Source organism: Crocuta crocuta, unplaced genomic scaffold (assembly GCF_008692635.1).
Source record: "Crocuta crocuta isolate KB4526 unplaced genomic scaffold, BGI_CrCroc_1.0 scaffold167, whole genome shotgun sequence".
Classification (NCBI taxonomy): Eukaryota; Metazoa; Chordata; class Mammalia; order Carnivora; family Hyaenidae; genus Crocuta; species Crocuta crocuta.
In genome coordinates this window covers 6,106,265-6,134,187 of record NW_027532406.1, presented here as the reverse complement: position 1 = coordinate 6,134,187, position 27,923 = coordinate 6,106,265, and the positions used below count along the sequence as shown (strand labels likewise).

Genomic DNA, 27,923 nt, shown 5'->3' with positions numbered 1-27,923 from the left:
AGTCTCACAGGGAGAGGGAGTGAGGGAGGGGGGCCACCTTGCCACCGAACGCAGACCTTGTATTCTCAGCGGGAGCACCTCCTTATAAATCACTCGGCAGCCCCAGCCCAAACTGGCCTCTTCCTCTGCCAAGGAGAGAATGTGTTTGTCGACATAAAAACATATTAGGCACATTGTGCCCCTCTCTCCCCCAAGTTGAAAGCCATTACGATAATTAATTAAGGCAGGAGATTNACAGAAAGGAATTTGCAGACACAGCTGGAGACAAAGGACATTACTGGAGGGGGTAGGGGGCGGGGGTTGGGAGAGGCCCGCAGGGAGGCCCCAGTGGGGAGCAGAGTTGCCGGCTTCCAGGAACCTGTGTTCAGCTTTCCCTCCTGTTTGACACAGCAGGAGGGGCTCTGTCACCATGGGAACATGCCTGGGGTGTGGGGGAAGGAGTATCTACCCTTCCTCTGGACCGGACCGGACCATCTGGATCCTCCTCTGAGTGTGTGGTCGGGGGCCACAGCTCCCTCAGCCCAGGTGAGAGCGGTCAGGGTGTCTTTCTGCCTCGTGCCCCCTCGAGCCCCAACCTAAAACCACCTCCCTGCGTGCCTGGTGTACCGGTGACCCAGCCCAAAGTCTGTTCATCAGATGTGCCACGATGCGGGTGTGGCACGTCTGTTTTAGCTTAGCTGAGAATTGTTACAGTCTTTTAGGTAACATGTTTCATTTTGCCACATTTTGAGGTCTTAATGATTCCTTCCTTCCTTCCCTCCTTCCTGTCTTTCTCTCTTATTCCGTTGGACAACTGATTTCCCAGCCTAATTTTGTACTTCTAGGAAATATTCGTATAATGCAACATGTTTCATATGCAACGTAACGGATGTAACTCATTCCATTCTGTGCTTTTGTTTGTTTTAGATTTTATTTTTATGTAATTTTTACACCCAACGTGGGGCTTGAACCCACCACCCTGAGATCAAGTCGCACGCTTTTCCGACGGAGCCGGCCAGGTGCCCCTCCACTCTGTGTTTTTGTCTTGCTTGCTTTGGAGCCTTCCAGATGCTCTGATTTGTTCAAAAGCACTGCTTTTGTGTTTTCATATTTTGAATGAAATTTTTAACAAACATTATAAAAGATGTGACTCTCTATAGTGATTCCACATCATCCACGCCCCATGTCCCGAATCTTTTCTTTTTTTTTTGTTTTTTTTAATTTTTAAAAATTTTTTACAAATAGTTTATTGTCAAGTTGGTTTCCATATAACACCCATTGCTCAACGCCACAAGTGCCCTCCTCCGTGCACATCTCCCCCCTTCCCTCCCACCCATCAGTCCTCAGTTTGTTCTCAGTATTCAAGAGTCTTTCATGGTTTGCCTCCCTCCCTCTCCCCAACTATTTTCCCCCTTCTTCTCCCCCTTGGTCCTCCGTTAAGTTCCTCCTAATCCATTTCTGATACCTTCTACATGAGCAGCTCATGGTTTACTCACCTTGTTATTATGGATCGGGGCAGAGCGGGGACTAGACTTCGGGGGCACATCGTAGACAAGACAAATGTGCTCCCTACCTTCTGGGGAATGACAGTCTGTTGGAGAGACAGACCCATCAATACCCACACACAAAATTAGAGCTACAGACTGTGGAGAACGCTGAGCAGAGAGAAGGGCAAGGCCCTGGTTCGGGTTCGAAGTCAGAGGACATGACTTTCACACTGATGAAGTCAACCAGACCAAGTGAAGGGTGAGGGCTCCCAGCAGAGGTGGGACCACTGAATCTGATGAGGCTTCAACCCCAGGTCCCCCCCATGCTCTGGAGCCTTCCAAGGACCGGAAGGGGCCGTGGCAGTGTCCCCATGGTCATAGGCCTGTCCTGTGGTATATATAAACTGCTTGCACTATAATCCGTTAAGACCTCTAACGTCTGCCTCCACTGTACCTTGGAGTGGCCAGGCTAAGGGGATGCCTAGCAGGAGGGAGCCCGTTTGGGTCGAAGGAGATGTACTTAGGTGGCTACCGCATTCCATGTGTGGCCAGAACTCAGCTGGCTGGCCCGGGATGGGAGCAGCTCCTGGGTGCCTTCGTACCCACCCCTGTGCAAAGAGGTGCAGTACCTGGGTCAACATGAAAGGCCCCATGACAGGTAGGGAGTTGGGGGGGTGGGGATGAGGTTTGAATTAGCAAAGCCTGGTCTGGAATATCGTTTTGGATTTTGTGACATTTGTGGGATTTGCCAGGTTTTAAAATGTGTGATTTGTTTTGATCTTTCTAAGTAAGTTTTCACTTAAAAAAAATTTTTTTTAATGTTTTATTTATTTTTGACAGAGAAAGAAAGCACAAGCAGGAGAGGGACAGAAAGAGAGGGAGACACAGAATCTGAAGCAGGCTCCAGGCTCTGAGCTGTCAGCACAGAGCCTGACGCGGGGCTCGAACCCACGAACTGAGAGATCATGACCTGAGCCGGTCAGATGCTTAACCGAGTGAGCCACCCAGGCTCCCCGAGTTTTCATTTTTGTACCTAATTCTGGTTTTGGATTTCTGCATTTTTGTTTTGGTTTGTTTTGTTTTAAGGACCCCGTGGCCTGTGCGGGTAGATCTGGGATCTGCCCCTGTCTGAGGAGGGTGTCTGTATCATCTTCCATGGCCAGAGCTGAACGGGTGATCGAGGGGGTGTCCTTGGGGTCAGAACAGTAGGCCCCAGAGCCTTTGCAGGCTCCTCCCTGAGAGTTTTCTCCACCTGCAGGCAGGTGGGGCAGAGAGATCAACAGAGCAGTCCCCTGGCTCAGGACCAGGGCTGCTGCTCTGAGCCACTGGGCACATCTTGTGTGGTGGGTCCAGTGCCGAAGGGCTGGCAGGAAATAGACTCTTCAGGACCCTCTCTCCCCCTCCCCCTCCCTACCGCCAGGTCGCGATGCCTGAGCTGACCTCATGTAGGAATCACCAGTTCTCCTTGAAGACAATGGTTACCCATAAAAATCGGTATGTGATATATTAGGTGGACAGGGTAGCATAAAAATACATACTTTTTATACATAATCCATAAAATGGTCTGAGAAGGAATGTGTATAAACTAGGGAAGATAGAAGGGAACCCACAGAGGTATAGGAAGAGCGTATGTGTGTTTTATGATTGTGTTTTATGAGAGTGTTTATTTGTATGTGTGTTGGTGGGGGCAGCCTGGGGGGATAAAGGCAAAGTAATCTGTAGAATTTTCCAAAGAAGCCCTGGGGTGCAGGTTTGGGAAGGAGGCCGTGGCAGGAGGGAGGGGCCTGCTGGGGAAGGGGATGAGCTGGGAGCCTGACCCCACGGGGATCTCCAGCTAGTCCCCCTCAGGCCAGAGCCCCAGCCGACCCTGACCCCACAGGGCAAAGCCCAGATCTGCAACTGGGTTTGAGAAGTGGGTGTTGACTGTAGTGAGTAATTCTGTGTTACGGATTTGACAACTGCTAAGAGAGCATGTCTGCAAAGTTCTCATCACAAGAAAGACAACTTTTATAACAACAAAGAGGGGTGTTAACTGGACTTCTTGTAGCGATCATTTTGTAACATAACACGAATATGGAATCATTATGTTGTACGCCTGAAACCAACATTGTGTTGTATGTCACTTCTATCCAAGACCCCCCCCATGACAAACAGATGAGTGGGGTTTTGTACACAGCCCCCTTCTCTGGGACACGTGGGATCTGGCCTGAGTCCTTCACCACCATCTGCTGCTGCCCAGCGCCAAGCTCTCCCAGGATGTGGCCTCCGGGGACAGGTAGGGTCTGTGCGTGGGGAGAGGGTCTGTGCATCTGCAGTTCTAGAGGCTCTACCAGATGCACCCTTCACCCCTGCAACAACCCCTGTGAAGCCACAGTGGGGGTCCTGGGGCCTCTGGGCTGGGGGGGGGTGGTCCCTATGGATGCTCATCGAGGGGGATCGCAAACACTACCGATTGACAGTGGATGCCTGTGTTTCCACTCCTCATTCAGAGGCCCCGTTTGAGGCTGCTGGGGCTTAGCTAGGTCTTTGCGGGGTGAGGGTGCCCCAAGCCTTATCCCTCTGCCTCTACTTCATCTCAGAGCCAGGTCTAGAATGCAGATCTCCCTCCTGCTTTCTGAGGCTTTGTCCTGAACTCCAGAATGCTGAAAGCTTCCCTCTCCTTCCAGCTAGCTCCAGCCCCTCATGCCCTTGGAAAGGTGTAGAAGGTATGGAAGAGTGAGGCCACCTGCCAGGCCTCCCAAAGTTTTCTCCTTGAACTCCAGCTGTGGGGCTCCTGCGGACTCAGCACTTGCCTTTCTCCCTTGAGGCTCACATGGCTGCGTTCCTCCCTGTCCAACTGTTCCAAGCAGCAACACGAAGTTTGGTGACCATCAGGCAGAGCCTTCTGCTTCCTTGAGGAAGAGCAGCAGTGTTTCTTGGAGCTCCACAAGGCTCAGGTCCTGGCTGTTTCTTGCGCTCTGACCCAGTTTCCACCAACCAGCTCTGGAGGGACAGGTTCACACAGCAGGTTGACTCCAGTGAGGTCTGGGATGTGCCCGTCACATGACTGAGTGTCCTTGCATGCATCTGGGGGCCTTGCTTGATGGGCTGGCAGAGGCTAGGAGCTGGACACTGGTCCTCCCCACCGCGCTGGGCCTGGGGACAGGCCTGGTGAGGCTGGCGGGGTAGAGGGAAGCCTCAGGCCTCCTGTCACAATGGGAACCCCAGGATTAGAAATAGAGCGTCAATAAGGAGATGGGGCCAAGCAGCCTGCCTCCCAGCTGGCGGTTTAGAATCCTTCTGGGAACAGCGTGTGATGATCACACGCTCTGGGGAGGGGGGGGGGGTTCCTCCAAAGGGAGAACTCTTTGATCCATGGTGGCTGGTTTTTCTGAGGCCATTTTTAGCCCCTGGCCTAGGCTTGTGATGCACAGAACTCTGAGCTGTCGGGTTTCCTGTGAGTAGATGTCGTGACTGGGCCAGGGAGTGGTCACGTCCCTGTCCATCGTCCCACCCAGAGGGGGAAACAGGCACCTTGAAGACCTGCGAGCCACTCCCTCCCGTCTGTGCCTGTGCAGGAAGCGGGGGCTGTGTGGCATACACAAACTGGCTTCCTGGACGTATGGGCACTATTCGTCCAGATGGGAGAGATAAAATTAAGAAACCATGCTAAGGAAAAGACGACACATGCTTATTTTAAAACAAACAGGAAGTTATATTATGGCCTCATTGGGGCAGAGAGATGTCTATTTCATGGGAGCTTTGTTCATTGAAAACGTGAACGGAACCAGCCCCAAGTGAGGTCCTGAGGCTCAGAGCACACGGAAGGAGATAAGATGTGGCCTGGGCTTTCAACAGCTTCACAGTCTAACATGGCAGATAAATAGGTAAACACCTACATTAATATTCAGGGAGACGCATATACAGATAAAGTAGGAACAGTGTTCTTGGGAGCTCAGAATTGGGGTGACCAGAGAGTAAGGGAAGGTGTGGGAGGACTCTGGGGCTGCCTCTGCTTGCCCTCCTGCTCTCCTGACAAAAGCCCGGCTTCACTTGGGCGTCCACGGCTCCTGCACGGAGAACTTTCAGCTGTGGACACAGGGACTCTAGCTTCAGGCCGAAGGGGATGCTGCTGGGCATAACCAATCTAGCATGTTCCATCCCCTGGCCACAGCTGTCTGCCAGAGAGAAGTTATGTAGTCAAGGGAGACTCTGGAAGCCACCTTGAGCTCACGAAGGACGTTGGCTTCAGGGGAAAGATAATATCATGTATCGCAAAGAGGTGAAGGAAAGAAACTAGGTCCTTGGTGACCTTTTTGAGCCACCGGGTCAGACCAATCCTGAGACGCACTTTATTTCTGAACTTAACCACCTTCTGCCAACAGGGTGTTCCTTTTTGTTGAACCCATTTGAGACCACTTTTGTGGTGGTTACTTCCAACTCGAAGTCCTAAGTGATGTAGGCTCTTGCTCCCCGAAGAAGCTGACACCGTAGATGGGTCTTGAAGAGTGTATTCTGGAACGATCTGGAGCATTTTTGTCTGGAGCCCTCTGATTTAAGCCGCCATGCAGCACACGTGTGCTGAGTGGTGACTGTGGGCCAGGCCCTCAGCGGCACGCCGGGGTGCTCGAATGAAATGTGGTCCCCCCGGAGAGACTCATCCCTTAGAGGAGCTCCGGATGAGCTCATCTGGCGTCCTGCGGCACAGAGATGCACGAAGGGCTCTGTGCCCCCAGACGGGAGGGGGTGGCCCCCTTGCGGCGTCGGTGAGGCTGCATGGGACAAGCGTTGTGGTTTCCTTTGAGAGCTGCCTCTCTCTAGCCGCCAGCTCTCACTCCCGCCATTCAGGGGGTGGGGGTGGGGGTGGGGCAGGCTGGGCCAGCCAGAGCGCCCCTTTCCTCTGCCCACACTGATTCACTCAAAGACTGGCTTCTGACCCCAAGGTAGACGAATGAATGAAAGCGTCACCTGGGCTTGTGCCCAGTCTCGAGTTGCTGAGACCATAGGATGCTCGCGGAGGCTGGAGATCATCTCAGGCTCTCCTGCCAACTGGAAGAACTCTGGTCTTCGTGTGCTGACTTTAAAAGTCCCGCCTGGCTTGTACTATGTCCACGTTCAGGAGTTCTCAAGCCACTGCGTCTCAGAGTGCACGGGGACCTCAAGGAAATCCCTCCAGGTCCAACCACTCATGTTCCCGGTAAGAAAATAGGGCCCAGGGGGTCGCTTGCTTGCTCAAGCCCCCCACGGACGCGACAGCAGAGCTGGGATGGAAGGCCGGTGCCCCGCCAGCCCCTGCTGTCTATCCCGGCCGGCTTCTCGGCCGTAGCAGCTACCGGAACGCGTTCTGGAGACGGAGCAGAGGCCTCACCGCCCAGCTGCCCAGGCTGCTCCCTGCCCCACCGTCTCACTCCTGGGCTGGGCCCGGGGAAGAAGCTCTGGGCTTTCTCGTGTCAGCACTCTTCGAGAAACACCAGCTCCGAACTCCAGCGGTCTTCTGTAAACGCCCAGCGGAAGCTCCACAAGCCCACGCGCAGACTCGTGCTCGCGAGAAGCGGAGGCGCAAGTGCTGCTGGGCAGTTGCCTTTTACTTCCGGGAAGGATTTCGATGGGCGTGGCTTCCGTGCCCAGGACCAGCTACGTGAATTGTGGTGCTCAGTGCGAAATGAAAATACCAGATCCCTTTTTCAAAACTCATTTAGAATTTCAAGATGGCAGCCGCAGAGCAATTAAACCCAGCGCGGACGCGGTAGCCCTAGCGTGAGCAGCCGTGGAGCCGGCCCTGTCCGTGCCATCTCGGGGTTGGAAAGACCTCAGTCGCTAGGCTGTAGGTGAGCTGGCCCAGGGCGGTGCCTGGCAGCGGCCCCTGGAGCCAGCCTGGGTGGGACCCTGGGACCTCCTCACCTAACCTTTCCGGACTTTGGTTCTGTCAGCTGTAAAGTGGGAATAATAATAGGTCCGTTGTGGAAACGAAGTCAATTAATGTGTAAATCGCTTGGAACCAGGCACAGAGGGGGTTGCTATTATTATTTACACGCACATGCACACTCTTCTCGGGTGAAAATTTGTCCCCATCTTCCTAGCTCACATCGAGGCCTTCCCAACTGACCCGTCCTGGCTGTGGCTACTCAGCTGTGCAAGGAGAACCGCCATGTGCAGGAGGCAGCATGGTTTCGCGGGACCCCACCCCGCCCGGAGTCCTCCGCCTTGCCTCCTCCGCGAGCAGGCGGGCCAGGGTGAGCCGGGGCTGAGAGAGCCAAACCCACTCCTCTCAGGAGCACGTAGTTGTGGCTGCTGGGAACTCGGCCTCATAAACCTGCCGGTCGGACCACTTAGTACTTCTCCCTGGAGTGCTGAGGTGGGGAAGGCCGCTGGGTGTTGGAGAGAGAGGGTCAGAGGGCAAGGATGCGGGTTGTCTTCCCCCACCCCCACCCCCAGCTGAGGATGGAGTGGGTGAAGGAAGTGGGGGGGAGGAGTCTCCCGGGGAAGTGCCGCATAAACCTGTGGGTGGCAGATGTAGGCCCACCAGGTGGCATCCATAGCCTCCTCCGGTCAACCCGGGGAGGTGGAGCCCTCAGCCCACTTGGGACACCCAAGCCCCAGATTCATAGCCCTGCTTTGCTATTGCTGACCCCAAGGTGGTCTCTCAGCCATCCCTTTGGGGACCTGCCCTCCTGTTATATGGGATTAATGCTCCTTAATTCAACAGAGGTTTTCTGAGAGGCAAAAATATGAAAGAGAGGGAGAGCAAGAGTGTGTGTGTGTGTGTGTGTGTGTGAGAGAGAGAGAGAGAGAGAGAGAGAGAGAAGCAGAGACCGAGACAGAGGTAGAATCAGCAACAGAGGCAGAGTGCCAGAGACGGAGAGAAACAGGGAGCGCTGGGGAAGTAGAGAGAGAGGACACAGAGATACGAGGAGCTAGCACACAGCTTGTGTATACTTTCGTCCCTCACAGCATGCTTGCTTCAGGAGAGGGGAGCCCTGGACCTCACACCCTGAAGTGGCCGTGCCCCGGCTGCCAGACCCAGGCCAGGTCACCCCGCAGCCAGCAAGCCTTGTTTCCAGGCCAGCTGTCGCCCCTGTAGTGAGGCCGTGAGTGGGTCTCCCTGCGTCCGGACTGTCAGGTGGACCCCTCCACGCAGTTTGTCCTCTGAGCCTCCCTCAGTGCCTGGGAGCTGCAGGGGCCTGCGTGGCCAGGGTGAGCCGTTTCTTAAGAACTCGAATGTCCCCCTGAGTGTGATTCCCAGCATGGCCCTGGGCTGACCTTGGCTTCTGGGCCCCCCTCTTCAGGCACCTTGAAGAAGAATAGCAAACACGCCTGGATTCCGGGAGGCACGGGGCCAACGTATGACCTTGGAGTGTTTGCTTTTTTTAACAAAAAATACACAATTTTAATTTTCATCACGAAAACAATTGTGTTCTTAAAACTTCCAGGCGGCCCCTGACTTGGCCATTCCTCATTTAGGCTGCCTCTCAAGAGGGAAGACTGCAAAATACAATTCCTGAGGAAACAATGGACTGAGGATATATTTAACGCAGGGGAGGCTCAGGGGCCCGTGTGCACACCGCCTCGTGGGGGCCCCTCTCCCTCCCATCCTAGTGTGAACCTTCCTGCCCTTTTCTGTTCCCTCGGCCTCCCAGCCGCCCCCGCCTCCCTGTCTCCAGTTGTCTGCACGCCAAAGCCGTTACTGATGGACAGTTGGACAAGCCTTTCCCAGGATGGGAATAAACCCTTTCCTCCTCACCCTCCCCAGATCCTTCCAGCATCTCCTTGCCCCTTGACTGAGGTCACTGCTGAGTCAGAGATATCACTGAGTGGGACCGGCGTCGCTGCGGGTGGAGTTGTCCTAAAGAAAATCATCGTGTCCTCTATCTGCCGCCTTCAAGGCTCAGAAACACTCTGTCCGTGATGCTCTCGGCTCACACAGGGACCTTCGCTGCCCTAGTCTTGCTTAAACCTCCTAACAATTGTTTGAGGCAGGTCCATTTCACAGATGAAAACATTGAGGCTTAGAGAAGTTAAGTGGGCTAATCGTAGCATTCCCCTGATAGAGTCTATTTTCTGTTCAGCTTGGACAAGTCAACTGCCCTGAGGTTTCCTTTCTGAGTGTGCATCTCAGGCTCTTCCAGTTACGAGGTCTGATGGGTGTGAGGTCCAGGAGCTGGGAAGTGGACCTTTGCAAATGTGGGCCATCTTCATAGGGGGCGGTACCTGTAGGAGGGATGTGGAGCCATGCGTTCAGACAAGGGCCGAGGCAGTGAGGGGACACTAGAGGGGACCCATCCAGCACCCCGCTCCTGTACTTTCTCCAAGAAGTCTTCCAACCCCGTGAGGTCCGTTCCCCTCCTTCCCCTCTCCCACAGCACCCCTCCCTTTCCTTCATTCAACTGTACTTTTTCCTGTGGTTATTCCTTTTTTTAAATTTTTCATTAAAAATTTTTTTAATGTTTATTTATCTTTGAGAGAGAAAGAGAGAGATGGGGGAGGGAGGGGCAGAGAGAGAGAGAGATGGAGAATCTGAAGCAGGCTCCAGGCTCTGAGCTGTCAGCACAGAGCCCGATGCAGGGTTCGAACCCATGAGCCATGAGATCATGACTGAGCTGCCCAGCTGCCCCCTGTGATTATTTCTTTTTACTGTGTCTTTTCCAAGACGCAATGAGCTCCTCAGGGACAGGGAGTGTCCTTCTGGGCTTGCCGTGAGTATTCCATAGCTCTTCCTCTTGGATAACGAAGGGCTACTTGAAATCCAGACAGATCTGGAAAGGGCCATTCATCAGTCCCCCAGGCCAGCCTTTGCCCACCTTCGGGTCGTGGGAGTTCATTCCACTCTCGGACAAGGCCTGCTATGCCCAGCACCCTTTGCAGACCCTAAATAACTTCCCGGGGGTCCTCTGCCCGCCAGTCGCAGTCTCTGGCTCTGGGTCTTCCTGGAAGTAAGTGTTCCTCACAAAGGGCTCCTGCGTCAGCATCCAAGGTAGTTTTGGGGGGTGGGAGTTTGGAGGGGCTGGTGAGTGAGGTGAAGGGGGGGTGATGGAAGATGGTGTGGGGCATGAGCTTGCCTGCAGTAATGAGGGTGACGGGGTGTGGTGGCGTGGGTGGTGATCATGTAGAGGAGGGGCTGAGTCTCGGAGAGATCCGCCAGCACACGAGACTGCACTGTCCCGCAGGCGGGATCCTGGCTGTTGGTGTTACCCCAGGACAAGGTGGATGGAACGCTGGCTAGCCTCCTGCTGCCGTGGGCTGTGTGCCCTGCAGCGGGGAACCAGGCCCACACGAACAAAAGGCCACGCTGATGTTCAAAGGCCAGTACAGGAAGGGAACAAAGCGGAGGCCTGTGGCGCCCGTTGTGCCCCAGGAAGATGTCATCAAAGGGTCTCGGAGAACCGGCCACAAACAAGCACAAGTGAGGTCCAGGAGAACCCCATCCTTAAATTCACGTGGCCCAGAAAATAAAGTCTCTCTGTGGCTCAGCGGAAAGTGCCTAAGGCCTCCTCCAACCGCAGATAGTAGACAGATACCCCCCAGTGCTCACCCAGCTCAAATCTGGGCCTCCTCTGCCCTCCCTGGTTACTCATAACTCCGAGGAGCCGGCGGCAGCCATCAGTCTTGACTCATAGCATCCGGGCCGTGAGACACCTCACTCAGTGCAGCTGGCGTGGCTCCCCTGAGCCCCTGTCTCTTGCCTGTCTCCTCACGGCTTCCTCAGCCTGGATCTAATAGAAATGCCTTGTTTTTATAGTGTACTTAGCCCTGGGGGGCTTTATAGTCATAATCTAATTGAGGGGAGCAGAGGGGTGGGGCCGCAGGGAGCTGGACCATCTTTTTAACCGGGAGGGAGGCCGGGCAGGCGCAGCTGGAAAGCCTGTGCCACCTGGCCTGCCGAGACCCATGCCGCCTCATCACGGCATCCAGGTGACAGATCTCTGAGCGCCTTCTGTGTGGCCAGCCTGCCTTAGAGCTTCGAGGAGTGTGGAGGCGTGGGGCTTGGGCTCGGCTCCCAAGTTGCCCTGGACCTGGTATGGAAGGTCGGGTCCGGCCGCAGAGCATGAGGTGGATGGCGCTCGTTCAGAGGTCCCAGCTGACCTGCTTCAGCGGCACCTGCTCCCCTCTGGCTGGCGCTACGGGACCGCTCTTTGGCTGGCATTTCAGCCCTCCGACACCCACCCACCTTTCCAGCCTCCGTGCGTGGGTGCGTTCGTGTCTCTCGCCACTGGCCACGGTCTGTGGGCCCCCGCAGGTGCTGGATGGGCTCACACGTGCCGTCGCAGTGCTCTGTGGTGCAGGTGGGGGCCACCACTCGCTCCAGGCCAGCTGGCCGGTGAGAGGGCTGGCTTCGCACCCAGCCTGACCTCTTCTCCTGACATCCTCAAAGGAAGCTGAGCGCCCCGCCAGGTGGCAGGAGGCGGGCTCCGGGCTGGAGTTCGTCCACCCGTGGAGGTGTGTGTGGCTGGGAGCCTATCCCGGGCAGAAGGAAGAGCAAGACTGAGCCAGGCGCCAGCTGTCCCTGTTGACCAGGCAGAAAGGAGGCTAGGGTGGCAGGGGTAGGGAGGGCCGGGAGGGAGAATAATGAGCTGGGGCCTGGAGAAGAGACGGGCCCCAGGGGTGGGTAGGGCAGACCTTGTAGATAGAACTGGGGTCATGTCCAGTCCACCGAGTGCCTCTCTGGGCCGTCCTGGGGGCCTGGGTCCTCACTGACTGCTTCCCACTCGTCCTGTGAGCCTGTACAGCCATGTCACTTCTGTCCCATGCCTGGCACAGCTCCCCGCAGATGGGACGAGTATAAATGAGCGCTGAATGACCAGACTTCTGAGGATACTGCGACACGGAGCCTTGGCAGCCTGGCGGGGCACTTGCTGAGTAAGGAGACACTAATTTGAACCAAAAGATCACTAAACACACAGTAAAGGTCTAATACTCCTGGCTGGTCTGTCTGTGTAGCTTTATATGTCCAAGAACCAGGATAACAAAAGTAGATACTGCTTATCAATCGTTTTCTCTCAACCAGGTGCTGTGCTGGAAACTTTATAGATCACTCTTAATTTAATCCTCACAACCACCCTACAAGGTAGGCTCAGAGAGGGTAGGTACGTTTCTCAAGGCCACACAACCTAGAAAATCATGGCTACATTTAAGGTGATCCTCCCAAGAGGAGAACCCTTCCCAAAGCCCCGGCCACAGAGTAGCTGATGAAAACGTATTTGTTGATTCAGAAATTCGAATTTAAACAGGTCTCTGAGGGTGGGTGGGACTCGATTTGTCGAGAGGAGGAGCTAGCCCCCAAGAGCGCCCCAGGCTGGGGGCTGGTGCCAGTGAAGGTGGGGCGGAGGCCACCAGTGGGTGTGGGGGAAGTAGCAGGGAGGGCTGCCCACGGGGGCTGGGGTGGCTCTGCTCCGGGGACGGGGTTGGGGTGTGGGAGGCAAGGTAAAGTCAAGGACTGGGTGGTGCCAACATGAGAGGGAGTGTGGAGCCCTCGTCATTCCGGAGTGGGGGAAGGTGAAGCTGAGGTTGGATGTTGGCTAAAGGCTGTGGAGAGGGGAGGAGAGGAGAGGGGGCTGGGGGAAGAGAGGCCAAGAGGAGGTGAAGGCAGAGAAGGAAAAATAAACTAGACAGAGAAAGGGGGAAGGAGGGCGTGAAGCACAGGGAGAGGACACACCGATAAGTAGTGATTGCTACCATTTGTACACTGTATTTCACCAAGCCATTGCACACACATTATCTCCTTGGATTTAGTCCTCGAAACAGGCCCGTGAAGTAACAGTGATAACTCCTGCGTACTGAGCCTGCTCATGCCAGAGACTTTATGTACGTTTCCTGCAGCCTGTCAACAGCCACAGAGAGAGTACCCTTATCCCTTCCCCTCTACAGAGGCTACAGCTGCCTTTTGGATAGGTTAAGAACCTCACCCAAGTTCTCGGCCCAGAGCTGGGGTTTCAATCCAGGCCTGTCCGGCTCTACCGCTGAGCTGTTCAGCCTGCTGCTCGAGGCCTTCTCCCATTTACAGATGAGGAAACTGAGGGCGGCCCTGGGATGCTGCCAGCCCAGGGAGCATCACGACAGCAGCTATGCCATCTGGTCCTGGGCTGGCCCCACTTGGCCCAAGGGGCCCGGGGGCCATGTGGCTCCTCCCCCGACCAAGTCCCCTGGGTCCTCCTTGTTGGTGTCCGTGATTCCTCAAATGGGTGCGTCCCCGCTAACCACTCCTGGAGGCAACTCTTCCAGATGCCCGAAATGTGCTTGTGAGGCCCATGATAGAGCCTTGGGGACTGCAGGTATGGCCTCCAGGGGCGACAACCTTCTCACCTTGCCAAATCAGCATCTGAGCCCAGCACTGTGAGGGACGGAGGGCTTTTCAGTGGGTTTTAGGCCCAAATGGGAAGAAAGCTCTGGGCACCTGAAGATGTGAGAGGGGGCCAAGCCAGGGGGTAGGCGTGTGGCCAGAGCAGAAGAAAGAATGGGTGGAGCGCTGTCCAGAGACCCCACGGAGGTGGCAGCCCACGGCCGCACCGGGGGCTGTGTCCAGGGCTGAGTGAGCGCTACATGGCTCCCTGGACAGGCTCTCCCATAGGTCAGCCCCACACAGCCAACAGGTTCTCGTGAACGACTTAGCCGACTCTTGGCTGGAAAGTTGAGATTCTAGAACTTTACGGGGCCTGCAGAAGATGGAGGCCTGCAGACTCCAAAACCACATGAGTCTTCTCTGCAGGTGAGTGGGGGAAAGTCTCTGGAAAGTGGGCCCAGGGTGGCGGGGTGGGTAGGTCGACAAGCCTCTGCCAAGTAGACTAGCCTGTTTGGCCATCCCGAGGGGCTCTGTAAATATTTGTTGACTGACTAACAGAAAGGAAGGCCAGCCTGAACTGGAAAATGTCTGGCAGAAAGAAAAACGCATCGAATGATATATTCAAAGACACTAGAAGTCTCGAAAGGACCTGCTGAAGGAATGGAGAATGGCTGCCATTAGCATCTTAAGAATATCATCAGCAGGTACCCTGAGCCTTTTTTCCTGGGCCAGAGGGCTTAAAATCCGGTCTCCTTATATCTCCAAGTGTTCTCCCTTTGAGGATCTTGTTTGTAAGGGTCTGGAATCTCAGCGGAAAATGTTTGCTCAGCAGAGGCACCCTTTACTGCTGCTCTCACCTTAAGATCTCAGGCCCCTGGTCTACAGGGTTTCGGTGTACGTGAGGAGCTTCGGGGCCCTGCCACGTGTCCACATGTCACACTCCGGCTGCCAGGCTGCCTGGAAACAGACAGACAGACATCCCTGTGCCGGGGCCCAGTCCTGCAGCGCGGGGCTCTCCTGGGACCTCAGACGAGATGGGATGGAGCTTGACCCTTCAGAGCACTGCGTCTGCCTGTCCAGCCAGAGTGCAGGGTGCGGGTGATGATCGTCAGTGTGCACTCTGCACCCCCGCAGTAGGCTGGTCACCTTGCCTGTCCTGGATGGACAGAATTCTGTGGGTCAGAGGGGGGCCTGGGCTGCCTTTTTTCCCCCGTTACTGCAATGTGGCTCCTTCTACCACTCCCCAGCCAGTGGGGAGGTCTTCCCTGTATGTGACCAGGCCAGGGACTGACATCCTGATGGCCCTGTGCTCACAGTGAGAAGACGGGCACACCAGACGGCCTGGCTGTGGGCCCTAAGCTTACCTGAGACTATGTAGGTGGACAGAGATGGTGGCAGGACGCGTCGCCTCCTGGGCCAGCTGCCCTGGCAGGTGGGGATGCAGCACAGCCTCCTTTTCTGTCAAGAGGAAGCCGTTCCCTGACAAGCATAGTCTACAAGGTCCCATGGGCTACACGAGAGAGGGATGGAGGAGGGCTGAGCCCCCCTCAGAGCCCACTGAGTTTTCTAGAAGAGAAGCAGTGAGAGCCCCTGTGAGGGGTAAAAGGCCCAGCTAGTGCTTTGGTCAAGCTGGGGGTTCAGGGACTGAACCCCTGAGGTTCTCTACCGGTAGCCTATGGGACACGATTTTTTAAATAGGCCCAAGCAGTGATTTTTGCTTTGTTTTTTTGTTTTGTTTTAATTTTGAGTTCACACTTGGCACTTAAATTTGACATCTTTTACAAACAAATCTAGATTTGCAGTTTCTCTTAAAAAATCAGTAGACTTGGTGAGAGTAGGCTGGAGCTGGGTCACAGATACCGCTTCGGAGCCTCTGCGGCCCTCAGTCCCTCCTGCCCCCTGCTCTCACTGTGGTGTCCCCGGGCCCCACTGCCAGGGAAGGGGCTATGATTTGGGACTGATGCTTTTTGGGAGAGGTGCTGAGGAGGACTGTCCTCTATCCTCCGGGGAAGACTGGCCTTGGCACGCTGGGGAGGGTGTGTGGATGGCTGGTGTGGCCGACAGGTGAGTAGGTTTGCAGCTGGGCCAGGGACATGCTGTCTGGAGGGTCTGGGAGGCCCCCGCCCCAGTCCAGCAGCAGTGCGGATGGGGAGGACCAGAGCCTTTCCCGGGAGAATTGGGTTAAATGCAGAGGGGAGTAGGGAAGACGAGAGGTTTCAGTCCCTATTTGTTTTCATCTCCCAGGCCTGGGAGGGCGTTCCCCAAAGTGCTGAGCTCCCCAGCTCAGCCTGATTGGAGGCTGGAGCCCCGGGGAGGAGGAGGCAGGGTCTTTTGGGTGCTGTGACCACAAGGCAGCTCCAGACTCTAGGCTCTCCAGCACCGAAGCCCCAGGGTGGCGAGGAAGCCCCATCAGGAGCATGTTGGGGGTCAGGGGTGGCGCGCCCCTCCCCATCTCCCCATCCCTTGCGCCCCCCTATTGCCAGCTCCCAGTCCTCAGAGCCTGCGCACCTGATTTTTCTGTAGTCACAGCTTGTGGGGCTTGCTGGGTGAGGGTCGGTCTGCAAAGTGCCCAGGGTCCCAGGCAGGTTGGGGCAGAAGGAGACTGTCTCTGACCCAGGGGACCAACAGTCCTGTTTCTGAGGGCCTGTCCTTGCTGGAAGGCCATGGAAAGCAAAGGCTTCCAAAGACTAATACCTTGGTGGGGGATATGGGATGTGGGAAGACGACCTTCCCTTATCCTTATCCCCTGCCCATCGAGGGGGAAACTTTGTGGCTTTAATCGTAAGGACGGACAACCCCACGAGGCCGCATCTTGGGACGCTTCTATGTGGTGGCCCCAGCTCCCATCAAGGAGCCAGAGGGTTTCAGTGCAGCCACCATGCCTGTGACCTTGGGTAAGTGATTTAAGCTCTGTCAAACAGACTGTTGGAATAGCTTTCTCACTAGGTTGTTGGGAGGCTCAAAGGAGATTACAAATAATGATAGCTAATATTTGTTTTATTGATTACTGGCCAGTCCCAGTCACATCAAACAGCTGCTCCTTATGAAAAATGGTGTTTTGGGGCACCTGGGTGGCTAAGTCTGTGGGGCATCTGGCTTCAGCTCTGGTCATGATCTCTCAGTTCGTGAGTTTGAACCCCGCATCTGCAAGAGAGCAGATGGCTGGTGGGACACAGGGCTTGGGGTAGGGGTATCAGCTAGGCAAGTGCCAGGGTTCTAAGTACAGCAGGGTCCCTTCTCAGACCTTGGGCACATCACTAACTCTTTCTAAGCCTTGGCTTCCTCACCTGTAAAGTGGGCGTGATGCTTAGTATTGATGTTATAGCATCAATGAGATACCATCTACCATGTAACATTTTGAAAAATCAACTGATATTTTTTCCCCCCACTGTATTTCCTTCCTTCCCCACCCTTCTCCCATTCAAGCAGCCAGGCTCATGGCCTCCGGGAGAGGATGTGACAGAAGGAGGCAAAGGGAAGAGAAGGAGTCTCTTCCGGACTTTTGTGTGCAAAAGCCTTGGCTGTAGGGGAAACTGCAAAGGGAACAGATGTGGGAGGAAAACATCCTGAGTGAGTAAGAACTGGCAGGCGGTGGGTGATGGGGAGGAAGAGGAAGATGGTGGGCAGAGGGTGGAGGAGGAAGAGGAGGCAGTGAATGCAGTGTCACAGCTGGGTCCCGGGGAACGGTCACGGCTCCACCCGAGGCCTGGGATCTGGGAGCAGATCCCTGGGGGAGAACCCAGGAAGGCCTCAAGGCCCAGAGAAAGGGAAGTGCTATTGTAGTGAAAAGTCATGACCTGAAATAGCCCCATTGAGCGTTCTCCTGCCCCATCAGGCCTTGGAAGCAGCAGGTGGGTCTTCGGTGCAACCGTGGCCCGGAAGAGGAGAGAGCTCCATTGCCCTTCTAGATCGGAAGGATCATGTGGATAGGATCGCCAGGCACCCCCGCGGTGACCAAGTGGACTCATGATCAGGGTCTCTGTGCCTTGTCTCTAAGGGCAACCCACCCACAGGAACTGGGCCATCTTCCTGGGGAAGACGGCACGAGACTTGCCATTATTTAAGACATGGCCACCGCTGGCATGGGAATGCAAAACGAGAATAAGGCTGAGTCACGGAAAGTAAGGAAAGTCCCGTTTCTTACACACCTGAGTTACGGACTGTATGAGGTGGGTGCCCGCTACATGTGCATGCGAAGGGTCAGCATGGGGCCCGGCGCAGGGCGGGGTGCGGCTGCCATGCCCAGCGTGCATGCATCTTGTGTGCGTAGCCAGTGTTAGACCCAGAGGCACTGGCTGTGAGATCATAGTCACCCTCCCTGCTGAGGGCACTCAGGTGGGCCGCTGCGACTCCAGGGATCCCTCCCCCCACCCTTCCCAAGCTCTCCCTACCCCACCCTTTGTATCCCCCAAGGCATTTCTGGGGTGACCCTACACTTCCTCAGGGCACAATTCGAAACCCACTGCCGTCTTCCAATCCTTTCTTTATAGGGTTGAATCAGAACCCCGAGGGTCAATGTTGGCCTTTGTCCCGTGGCTAGAAGGTAGGGAGGACGCAGAGGAGCAGAGAGCCCCACCACCTTCCTGCGCTCCTTTGAGAGGAACAGGCAGACGCCTCTCCAGGCAAAGGGCAGCTGAAACCTGTTTATGAAGCATAATCGACCCGCCCTTATTACTTTCCTGCTGTCCCCTCATGAGCTCCTTGTAGCTATTTTCACAGGACCTCAGTCTCCTCCCTCCAGTCTCTTTCCCGGGTTCCCCACTGGGCAAAGCCTAGCACAGAGGGCAGGAGAGCCCACTGAGGTAGTTCATGCCTGATGGTCTCTCGGACAGAGAGCCATGTGGAGACAGGAGGAAGAGTGGCCCTGGGGAGGCAGACAGAAGGCACTGGCCGGCACTTGATTTAATTACCATTAATTCCTCCATTCAGTGCATGTTTCTTGAGCATCTCTGAGGTTCTTGCTAAGGTTCAAATATAGCAGACAAAGTCCTTGCCTTCATGAAATTAACATTCAGTGGGTTACAGTACTAGCTGTGACACTAGGTCTATTGGGCCCAAAGTTGGACCGGCCACTTAGCTTAGAATATCTGCCCTCCGCGGCCTCCCTCAGCCCCCAGGACACATTCTCATCACTAGTCAAAGGGCACCTGTGCCTTCCTGTGCCTCTTTGCTCCTTTCCCTGCTTCTGTTCTTGCTGGGGCCTGCACCCTGCCTCACACATGCTTCGTAGTACAAATAATGTATGTCTTCCTTGTAAAGGTCAAGGAGTTAGTGATTTCTTTGAGAACTTCTAGCAAAATAGATAACATCTAAGGAATGACTAGGCATGGCCATGCTCACCTAGGGTCTGTGGCTCCAAGGAATAAGTGACTTATGGAGGACACCTGGACCCTTGTCCTTGTTCTGCTGGCTCCTGGGTGCCTGAGAGGACACACACAATCCTCAATAAAAACCCTGGACCCTGAAAAAAGAGGAGATTCTCTCCTTTCCTTTCTGAGTCCCCCAGACATTGCATCTGTACCTGCACTCTCTCTCTATCTTCAGTAAACTCTGCTCTCACTCCCTCCTGGCTCGTGTTTGATTTCTATTCTGTGCAAAGCCAAGGACCCTCTTGGCTGGTCTTTCAGGACCCCCTCTGGGTCCTCGGACCTGGCCTGCCTGCATCAATACGCTGTGCTGTAGTCTCCTAGGTATGAGCTGTGTCCCCACGCCCCCTAGCCAGGGAGTGAGAAGCTCTGTGTTCTTGTCCCTTGGAGGCTGCCGAGCACTATTTAATAAGTGCTCGACAGGCATTTGTGGCATTGGTGGCGAATAGTTTTATGCTCTCATAAAACATCGTGCCTTCCTATTTTGGCCATGCTCCCTTTATCCTTCTCCCGTATTTTGCTGTGCTCGTGGATTCCAGCCCACAGCAGCCCAGCCCTTCTGTACTGACGACACATAGTCCCAGCTAGTACCGTCTCCCCCTGTGTACGTGCCAGGGCTCGCCTTCTCGGCCAGCCACGAGCTGGCCTTCAAATCCAGAACTGTGAACTTCAGGGCCACATCTACTTCTTTGTGTTCCTAATCCACCACTGCCCAGCCTCACAGCAGACGGTGTGAGAACACTGTAACAACGGCGATAAGCAAGCTCTAAGCAGGCACGCCAAGCCCCTTGCATTAGTTCATTTAATCTTCCTGACAACCCCGTGAGGCCATAGGTTGGCACCTCCACTTACCGGATGGGGCAACAGATTCAGAGAGGTTTTTCAGTGACTCATCAAACATTCCATGCGATAAGCAGTGGAAGCTGGCCTTGGAGCCAGGGTGGCCAGGTGCAAATCCTGCTCTCATAAGCACATCATGAACTATCTCCCCACTTTGACATTCTCTTCCCCACACTTGACCTCTCTCCTCCCCTGCTCAGCATCTAGAACAGACCTGGGCATGCAGAAGGTGCTTAATAAATGCATGTAGGCTGTCTGTTAGATGAGGTAGCCGGTGACTGATCGATACTCACAAGTCCCTGGGATGTGTAGTAACACCGCAGCTGCAGGAAGCACTGTAGCCGGGCCTCCCCTCTGACGCGTCATCCTCCAATAGCCTGACACCCTTTCTGTCCCCACATGGAGGTGCAGGCTGGGTTTCTAGCCAGCCCAGGACATTCCTCCTGACAAGCATCCTTGGCTCCCAGAGCAGGAACCACATACGGAAAACCCAGGTCCCTCTTTCGAGCCCTCCAAGTCAGAGCAACAGGGGCCTATAAAGTTCAGGTTATGAAGTGTCGCGGTGTGTGAAACAACTGCGTCTCAGTGCGCAAGCACGCTCCAGAGATCTGCTCGCTTCTGGGCTGGGGGTAATGGAAAAAGAGGGAAACTTTCCATGTATTTATTATGTGAAACATCACATACGGGGGATACGCACAGCGATATGTAATTAGACATAAAACGAGCCAGACTTGAGGAACTGCCAAAAATCCGCGGCAGGATAATGAAACTGCTCTACAGGACTTGGGATGGTATCGCTGCTTCCACGATCCTCCATTGCAGTCCCCCGCCTGGTGACCTGCTGGATGGAGACCGGGTGGTGGGACCCCAGGGCTGGGAGTCCTTTCAGGGGGTGGTGCCTGGCCAGGCCCCGTCTTTGATTAGTCCCTGTGTCTTTTCCAAGGCAAAGATATATTTATCTCAAGGCCCTGGATGCAAAGGAGCTGGAGGAAGAGAAGGTGGGCATGAAGGGAATGAGGCCCGTCCCGGGCAGAAGGTGATGGAATCCAGTCCCCTGATCTTTCCAGTCCCGGATGGGCTGGGGTGGACGGGAGTTGTCCGGCCCGACACTCTGGCTGGGCAGGCGGGAACACTGAAGCAGCTTCTAGTTTCAGCTCCGTGGCTGTCTTGCTTTGTGACCTTCCCAAACGACTGCACACCTGGGGGCCTCCATTTCCATCCTCTGCGGAGCCAGGAAGGTAATTCACCCCAGCAACCTGTGCACAGGGTGCTGGGTGATTGGTGGCTGTGTTGAGTGGAGAAGATCTTGCTTTCTTGGCTTTCCCACAAAGACCTGTCTAGGATATCACTCATTGCCATGGGCTGAATTCACGTTTTTCATTCAGATCATGCCGGGACACGCTGGTTCAGTCAGTACAACATCCGACTCTTGATCCCAGGCTCGCGAGTTCAATCCCCACGTTGGGCGTGGAGCCTTAACATGGGCGTGGGATTAAACATATAGACATTGTGCCAGGATAGATCCTTGTGGTTTATTTCATTTGGTGTTGTTAGTTAGTACAGAAGGTCTTCTACGTGTGCCCCTGGCACTTAGCGGGCACACAGGCTCTTCTTTGCTTTGCAGGTAAGCACCTGACAAATTCTGCCAATCTTACTCCCTCAAAATTCCTGCCCAAGTGTCCCCAGCCTCTCTTTTCCCCTTGTGACTGCCCTGGGTCGGTGTCTCAGTGTCTCTTTCCAAAGCATTACATCGCTTTCAGAATCTGGTCTGGTCTGGTGAGTCTTCTCTCTCTGCCTCTCCCCTCCACATTCTCTTTCTATCTTTCTCTGCTCTGATCTGTGTCCCCAAAAACTGACTCTTGCAGTCCTTCATGGGAACTTTCTTGCCCCACGATCTCCCAGGAGTGTCGTCCTTCTTGCCCCATCCCTGCTCTGGGCCATGTTTTTGGCAGTGACTGCATCCCCAAAGGTCCACGCCTCTGGCTCTCACCAGGTCCACATGCAGGCTTGTTTGCTCTTGCCTCACAGGCCTAAAGCTGCTTAAAGCTTCTGGCTGCCCATTTTGGTGAGCAGGGGGGCCTTTCTGCCCCTCATTGGTTCCATCCACCCTTCCATGAGCAGTGGGCTCATTCACCCATCCACTGAGCCCTAAAGCTGCACCGTCTTCCACCAGAACCCTGAGTATGCACGTCGCTCCTACTTCTGGGCTCTCCTCTCCCTGCGTCTGTTGATTGCACACTGTCCCCAAAGCACGGCCCTGACTGTGCTCCCGTCACAAACAGCTTCGCCTCTCTACCATCTTCGTTCAGTATAAGAAGGGCATTTATAAGCCTCTGCAACTTGGCCGCTGTTCTCTCTGATCTGCCTCTTTCCTCTGTTGCCTGTCTTTCCCCGGCAGAGCCAACAGCTCTCCTTTGATGCGGTCCCTACTATTCCCTCGCCCCAAATCTCTGAGGCTCCCAATCCTACCTGTCCTTCAAGGCTCAGCCACAATGTCTCCTCCTCCATAAACCCTCCCCCTCTTCTCGCAGCTGCAGGCAATGCTGTCTCATCTGAACTCCCAGGAGATATCATCTGTTTCTCTCTTGGTCACTTAACACTTCCCCAATTTGTAGTAGAATAATTTATGTTCAAGCTCTATCTTCCCTTTGGGCTGGGCCTCTTTCATCTTGCCGTGACCGTGTGGCACAGTCATTGAATGTGTGTGCTCTGGGGACAGCCGCCCTGCTTCTAAGCTTGGCTCTGCTGCTTTTTAGCCACAGAGCCACGTGACCTGGCACGTGATGTTCCTGCTTCGAGTCTCACCTTGACCGTGCTCATCTGGAAGATGGAGGGGGTAGTAGTAACCACAACGCCTGTCTTGCAGAATTACATGAGTTCCTACATAGAGAACACACTAGAAGGGGTCTGGAACACAGTAAGCAGTCCATAAATGTCAGCCCTCCTCTCTTCCTCTTCTCGTTGTCACTTAGTTCCACTTGGATAATTAATTCCATGTGCTGTCAGCGGTCACGTGTGAGTAGATGGAATGACAGAATAGCGCCTTAAAAACAAGACTGTCATCAGAATGGTTTTCCTAGATTGGCCAGGTTAAAGCTTGTGACCATTTCCAAAGCCAGGACTGTATTCGGAGACAAAGTCCAGCCCTCTCACTAAACAATAGGACAGCTGATGCCCAGAGCTGCTGGTGACTTGGCCAAGGCCACACAATGAGTGGCCAAAGCTAAGGCTTGAGTTCAGGTTTTCTTACTGCAACTGTTTTCCTTCTATGGTCCTCAAGTTTCTGAATAGTGAGACCTCCCAAGCTTCTGGGACCCAGGAGAAGGTGACCTCGATGCATGTAACCTGGACGACCAGAGGCAAGGACCCACGAGCTCAGGGGCTTCCCTGGGGTTCACTTGGCCATCTTATAATTTGGGGTGGAATTTAAGAGTCTGGAAACCCTGCTCTCTGTTTGCCTCTTGGAAATTCGCATCGTGCTTCTGGTGGGCAGTTTACCCCCTGAGTACGTCACCAAATACCGGGAGGGAGAGTCTTTAGCCCTGAGGGAGAGACATGAGCATTTTAGGGAAAGAGTTGACCTAGAGTGGGTAGAAAGAGGTGGATGAGAGACAGGCTCAGTCTGGCCAGTCTGAAAACTGCAAATAGATCTGATCTGACGACATTTGGGCAACTATTGACCTTGTCACGGAGCCCAAGGCCTGCGGATGGGCGGGGATTAGGCAAGGACCTTTCAGAAGGAATGCTTCTGTGTCTCAGCAGCCAGGAATGCTGGGTCACTTATGCCCTGGTGGAGGGGCCCTGCGGGGGGTGGGGGGAGACGAGCCCTAAGGGGCCGGTAGTCGGCCGGGGCCTGCCCTGGAGCCCAGCTGGCCACCAGTGCTGAGGCTTCACAAACCAATCATGGTGGGCAACATTGTCTTTCCTCAGGGCCTGTCTCCTTCCCGTCACAGCATCCCCTGTGGCAGGGTCTGGGAGGGAGACTGGGGACGGGAGGGAAAACCAGGCAGAGTGGGTGCTCTAGACGGCCTTGGGTCTAGGGGCAGCACTGTGGTAAGTGTGCTCCTCAGGGCAGCATGGATACCGGAGCCAGGCTGGCTTTCCCACCCAGGAGGAGGGGAGGGGCATCTGAGTCACCTGAGAGATGTGAATTCCGGTTCTGATTCTATACTTAGCACTGTGTGTCCTTGATAAATGGACACTCTTGTCTTCATGTTCACCAACCAAACAGTGATGCATGTGAGGGGCTTAGCACAGTGCCTGTTCAAGTTAGCACAGTGCCTGTTCAAGTTATTGTTAGCAAAGTACAATGCCAGCCACAAAGTAAAGGCTCAACAAATGGTAACTGAGTGGACAATGTGTGGAAGTTTCCTTGGAAGTTCTAACATTACTTACATTGGCGCAAGGACTGTTGCCACCATACCCAGGCGACAGGGCACTCCGGGTAGCATGTGGGGTTTCCGCACCTGGGGGACCTTCTCTTTGCCTGCCTAGCCTCTCAGGTTGGGGCTCATCTTGGCCTAGACAAGCCGTGCAACTGACATTTCCCCAGGACAGGAACGGGCTCAGCTGGGATATGAGCTTCTAGATAGAAATTGACCTGTGATTCAACCTTAGGTCCCTGTCCTGAACATTCAACGGTTAGGATACTAGAGCCCTTTGGTACCCTTCGCCCAGGCTCCAGATGAAGGCTGGAGTAGCGGAGGGCTCTTTCACGAGTAGAGGGATTTTTTGGGGAGCAGAGGTGTAGGGCGTCAAGAGGAGGGTCCCTTTGGCTAAGGTGGGCTGGTTGTCTCTTGGTGAGCCCCCAAGCCCTGGTTGCGAGGCTGAGCTGGCTGTGAGGGGGCCACTGATGGAGGCTGGCACATCAGCATCTCACAGTCCTACCCTCACTCAGCCGTTTCCTCCTGATCAGTCTTTCCACCTCTAAACACCAAGGAGCCCACCATCTCCCTTGTTTCCATGGTGAGGAGGGAGTCATGCGGAGGAGCTGAGAGATCTTAATGAACCAAATAGGTTAATAAGACCGAAGAACTACCCTTCCCTCCCTGGCCCATGACTACCATGCCCTCTCTTACAGACGTGGGGTCATGTGCATATGTGCACACCCTTGATGATACAACACCCGTGTATACACAGGCTTACTTTGAACGAATATTTGTTAAACTTCCGTGGGGCCCTGGCAAGTTCCCCAACCCCCTCCCTTGTCCCGCCCTGGTCGGTCTTGGTGTCCCAGGCCTGTGATCCCTGATACCCTGCATGCCTCTGCCATGGGGAGCCACTGAGGCAGGGATGGTGTCTTCATGCTTCCAGCTCCTGGATCACATGTAACATATAGAGGATCCTCAGGACGTGCGGAATAAGTGCATAAAGGAGGAGGAAGACACATGGAGCAGAGGACAGCATGTGCAAAGGCACGGAAGAGGGGAAATGAAGGCTCATGGGGACTTTAGACAGAGACTGAAGACGGCAGCCCACAGCCAGCTCTTCCTGTCAAAGCCAAACTTCCCTTACAGTGAGGGATGAATACTGATCATTCCTACATCCTCCAGAGCACCTGCCTCCTCTCCTGCCCCGGAGAAGACCAGCAGACCAGTGTGGCCACAGGTGTGGCACGAGGTGGGCAACAGGACCAGTCCCTCCACTGTCGCTGTCCTATGGCCGACGGCAGGCAAATGCAGGGACACACCACGGACTGGTGCATGCTTGGCGAATGCATTTCCCATTAAGGTGCCAGTAAAGAAACCCAGGAGGTCCTCGTGGTAAAATCAGACCAGATGTGAGCAGGTTGACAAATGTCCCCTGAAACAGAACTAGCCCCGCGGTTCTGACATGCCTCCGGGGTTCGAAGTCACCCACAGCTCCTTTGGTGTTGAGGTGGGGGGTGAGGATGGGGTTCCCAAAAGAATATCAGGTCACACCATCAAATAACAAATGCCTCACCAAAATGGGGGCCAAAGAGCAGCCCAACTTCCCAACAAGAAACAGGCCACTGATAATAGTGTCACAATCACGGTGACAGGGAAGACTGTGCTCGCCGACACTCCTGGACTCTATCAGTACAAGGCAAGCCCAAGAGGCAGGATCACAGAGTGGTTGAGGGCAACCACACGGATTGGGCTGGCTCTTTCACTTCTTAGACTTCCGAGCTCTGGTGAAGATTCAGCGGGTTCCTCAGGTCCTATGCAGCCCTGGAGCAGAGCCTGGCTCAGTCAGTGTTCTGCAAGCATCAGCCATCATTACTATTCTTGGAAAAAACCTCCCAACAAACCCAGGAGGTCAGCAGGAGAGACTCACACCCATTTGGGAGGTGAAAAGACCACCATTCAGAAAAGTTCATTAACGTGTCCCAGGAACATGCAATGTCTAGCTGCATGTTCTCTCTCAGGAGAGAGCCCTGAGCCCAGGCGGGCAGACCTAGAGCCCTCCCTTTTGAGCTCTATTTTATACCACTTCCTGGGTGGACATGGGGGCTCAGGCCAGAGGGATTCCTGAACGTTGTTTCCTAGAGGTGTGGATGCCCATCCCCAAGAGTTGGGCAATGCCGGAAACCAGAAGCAAGGCAGAAAGTGATGGAAATGCAATAAACAGGCACTAGAATGTTAGAAGATTCCAGAGTATTGGAAGAGGGACGCTGAGTGCCCCACTCTCCCTTTAAGTGCACAGGCTGGCTCTGGGTGAGCCACGTGTGAGGTGGGGGTGGGCTGAGGACCAGCCAGGCGAGGTGCCCTGCACGATTTCCAGTTATTCAGTCTCATTCTGACAGCACCCCATCATCTGGCCAATTCAGGGCGACAAACTCCGGAGAGCTCCGTCAAGCTCTTGGGAAGTTTGGTTTCTAAAATAACAAATCGTGAAATCGGTTAAAACTTTTCAGTCAAACCAGTCAGAAATCCAGCCAGGTGGGTTGAAAATTCGGGAAACCCAGGCCACACTACATTGGGTCGAGTTCTGCCGTTAACTCCTGCAAAATCAATCAGAAACTCGGTCAGTTTCTCCTGAAGCCCTGGGAGTCTAGACAGAAGTTCAGGCAGGCTTCTCATGTACCGATGTGGTGAGCTGGAAATTTGGTGAGGCTGGTCCAAAATCCAGCAAGGTCAGTCCAAGTCCAGATGCGTCCAGAGTTCCATGTGGTGAGGCTGAGGTCCACATGGTGCAGTCGGGTACCCAGTTCGCCGGGTCAGAATGTCTGCCCCACCACTTGGCATCACGGAGGCCAACGTCCCGTGCGGGACTGGGTTAGTAACGGGTAAACAGAGAGAGAGACAGAGATTGGCTGTGTGCACAGGCAGGGGAGCTAAACCGGAGACGGATTGGTACTGTCTGAGGGTTTCCGGAATCATCTCCACCAGGAGCCAGGCCGAGGAAATGGCAAGGCTGAGCACGAGTGCTATTCTCAGACAAGCCCCTGAGACTGCCTTGCATGGACCCTGAATGCCACTCCGGTGACCCCTGTGACCCTCGCTTGCAGCAGAGCTGTCAGGCCTTCTGAAGCTGGCCCCGTGGCCAGCCACTGGCTGCCGGCCAGCGTGTCCTCACCTGAAGGACAGCGGCGCCCTGGCACACGGAGCACACTCGGTCCCCTCCCAGCCGGCTTGTCTGTTCTCCCACGCTCCTTCCCCTCTCTGGCCTGAGCTGAGCAGGCAGAGCCAAGAGCTGGCCCGGCGCCCCGCGCATGGAGGTGTAGCTGGGCTCCAACCCAGTTCTTCAAACAGGTTCCATATGGCCCTCCTGGCCGCCCCTCGTTCCCCTTCCCCACCTTGACTGTTTCTGAGATTAAAATCCCTTCCTGGTTGTCAGCAAACAGCCGCAGGGAGGGGCCACCTCACTGCTCTGGGGGGCTGAGCTGGTGTGGAATACTCATCAGAAGACTGGCTGGGTAGGGGGGCGGGCAGAGTTCCTGGACTGCTGGGTGAAGGGGTGTGGAGGGGGGCAGGTGGCTCGAGCGTGGGAGAGACGTCTCTCTGTCCCCTCAGCCCAGCTGCAGCCCCAGATCAG

At 54.8% G+C, this 27,923-nt stretch overlaps 1 long non-coding RNA gene across 1 annotated transcript; it reads left to right on the top strand.

Annotated features, from left to right (window-relative positions):
• Window positions 1-397: 397 nt before the first annotated feature.
• On the top strand, window positions 398-4,422 carry LOC144243550 (uncharacterized). Its single transcript, XR_013338677.1, has 4 exons — window positions 398-525; window positions 2,887-2,960; window positions 3,601-3,741; window positions 4,133-4,422. It is a non-coding gene; the product is annotated as an uncharacterized LOC144243550 (long non-coding RNA).
• The last annotated feature ends 23,501 nt before the right edge of the window (window positions 4,423-27,923 follow it).